The sequence below is a fragment of the Orycteropus afer genome, unplaced genomic scaffold (assembly GCF_000298275.1).
Source record: "Orycteropus afer afer isolate SDZICR_OR568_19922 unplaced genomic scaffold, OryAfe1.0 scaffold00154, whole genome shotgun sequence".
Taxonomy (NCBI): domain Eukaryota; kingdom Metazoa; phylum Chordata; class Mammalia; order Tubulidentata; family Orycteropodidae; genus Orycteropus; species Orycteropus afer.
The window spans coordinates 1,839,778-1,842,197 of NW_006921741.1; the positions used below are offsets into that span (position 1 = coordinate 1,839,778).

The 2,420-nt window shown below is 38.1% G+C and overlaps 1 protein-coding gene across 1 annotated transcript in view; it reads right to left on the minus strand.

The window, feature by feature from the left end:
* The window catches only part of CCDC90B (coiled-coil domain containing 90B), a 97,474-nt gene that overhangs the window by 29,418 nt on the left and 65,636 nt on the right, over nucleotides 1–2,420 (minus strand). The gene's annotated exons all lie outside the window — the stretch shown is intronic.

Genomic DNA, 2,420 nt, shown 5'->3' on the forward strand with positions numbered 1-2,420 from the left:
TTCAAACCCACCAGCCACTCCTCGGACGGAAGATGGGGCAATCTACTTCCGTAGTGATACTGCCTCGGAAACCCAAGGAGGGGTCACTATGAGTCGGGTCTGACTCGAGGGCACATAACAACAACAACAACAACATATATTCTTAGACTTGAGTTATGGTAGACTGCTTCACAGAGTAAAATGTTGTAAATAACCATACACAATTGTGATGTACAAATGTGCTGATGTAGGTGGGTGTTCTTTGTAAATCCTATTATGGTACACAACTGTTAGGTTTTGTTGTTGTTATGTGCCATCGAGTCAGCCCCGATTCTTAGCGACCCCTCCTTGGGCTGCTGAGGCAGTATCACTACTGAAGTAGATTGCCTAGCCTTCCTTCCGAGGAGTGGCTGGTGGGTTTGAACCGCCAGCCTCTGGTTAGCAGTCAAGTGCCTTAGGCACTATGCTCCTAGGTTTTAATGGCTTTATTATTCCTATAAGGCTGAAAACAGTTATTGGTAGCCTTCTCTCCCTGTATGTATACAAAACTTACTTTGTGAGTGTCTGCTATGCAACAAGCACCATTCCAAGCGTTAAGGCTGTTAAAAGAAGAGCAAAACTTGATTCCTCCCAGCAAGGACTTGAACAAGACATTTCATGGAGAGGAAATATAAATGGTTATTAAAAAATTGGAAGCAGCAGCCAAGAAATCAAATGACGTATTAAATTGGGCAAATGTGCAAAAGATCTCTTGAAAGTGTTAAGCAAAGATGTCACTTTCAAGAATAATGTGTGCCTTCTATGCATGTGAAAGCTGGACAATGAATAAGGAATACCAAAGAAGAACTGATGCCTTTGAATTAAGGTGTTGGTAAAGAATATTGAATATACCATAGACTAAGCACTTCACTGCTAACCAGAATGCTGGCTGTTCAAACCCACCATCCACTCCTCCGAAGGAAGATGGGGCAATCTACTTCTGTAGTGATACTGCCTCGGAAACCCAAGGAGGGGTCGCTATGAGTTGGGTCTGACTCCACGGCACATAACAACAACGACAACAACAGGGTCAGCGAAAAAGAAAAACCCTAAACCAGTTAGATTGACACAGTAACTGCAATAGTGTGCTAAAACATAGCAACAATGATGCTGATGGTTCAGGACCCGGCAGCGTTTCCTTCTGTTGTACTAGGGATTGCTGTGAGTCAGAACCAACTTGGCAACTCCTAACAACAATTAAAAAATTGAAGATAAACACAAAGTTTGATCTCACTTGTTTTTTTTTTTAAAAAGAAACAAACAACATATATCATTTTCACATATACAAGATTTTTAAAAAGTGATGATGTTTAATACTGGCAAATATGTAATTATACAGGGGCACTCATGCAGCTGGCAGCAGTGAAAATTAGTACAATAATAATATATAAAACTTTTAAAAGGTAAATAGCCAGAATTCCATTTTAAGAATCTATTACAAGAAAAGAATCATAACAGTGGATAAGATTTATAAAAATTACTATTGCAGTATTATTATTTATGATAGTGAAAGAATTGGAAGTAACTTAAATATCCAAACATAATTCACATAACTTGAAGAAATGTACCAAATTGGAATATTATACAGTTAAGCATTATATTTTTAAATTATTTTGGAACCAGTAAAATTCTTATACTGTTAACGTGTATATCACTCACTCACTCTCACTCACTTGCCATTGAGTCAGATCTACCTCATAATAACCTCTCCTTGGATTTCTGAGGCAGCATCACTATGGAAGCAGATTGCCCAATCTTCCTTCTGAGGAGTGGCTGGTGGGTTTGAACGACCAGCCTTCTGGTTAGCAGTTAAGTGCCTTAGGCACTATGCTACCAGAGTTCCTTAACATACATATGCGTATATAATTATATGTTTGATATGATTATAATTCTGGTAAATGATATGAACTGTGCTCCAGAGGAACTCATAGCCTAGAGGGAGATGGCAGGAAGTGGGAACTACAATTTTTTTACTTATCTTAAATAATGATTATGGAAAAAAAGGGCATCTTCTTATATATTAATACATGTTTATTATTATTTATATTACTGTAAAGCTCTCTCCCCAACATGCATGTACTCTGTTGATTCGACATCTGAACATAGCTGAGCTGATCATGCTCATTTTCATGGATTTAGCAATTGAATTCAGAGATTCTTAATCATCTTCTGAAGGAGGCTGGAACTATAGCAAGTAAGCTCAGAAGCTAGGGGCAATCATATTCTGCCAAGTGGGACAGAGAAGAGAGAGAGGGAGAATAGGATAGGAGATGGAGTGAGAATCCAGGAACAAAAAAAAAAAAAAAAAAAAAACCAAAAAGGCACTCAGCTTTTTTGACCCTTCTTGAGACCTGCCTAAGGTGACTATATGTTTACATTTTCTCCATTGTTGCTATTATTTG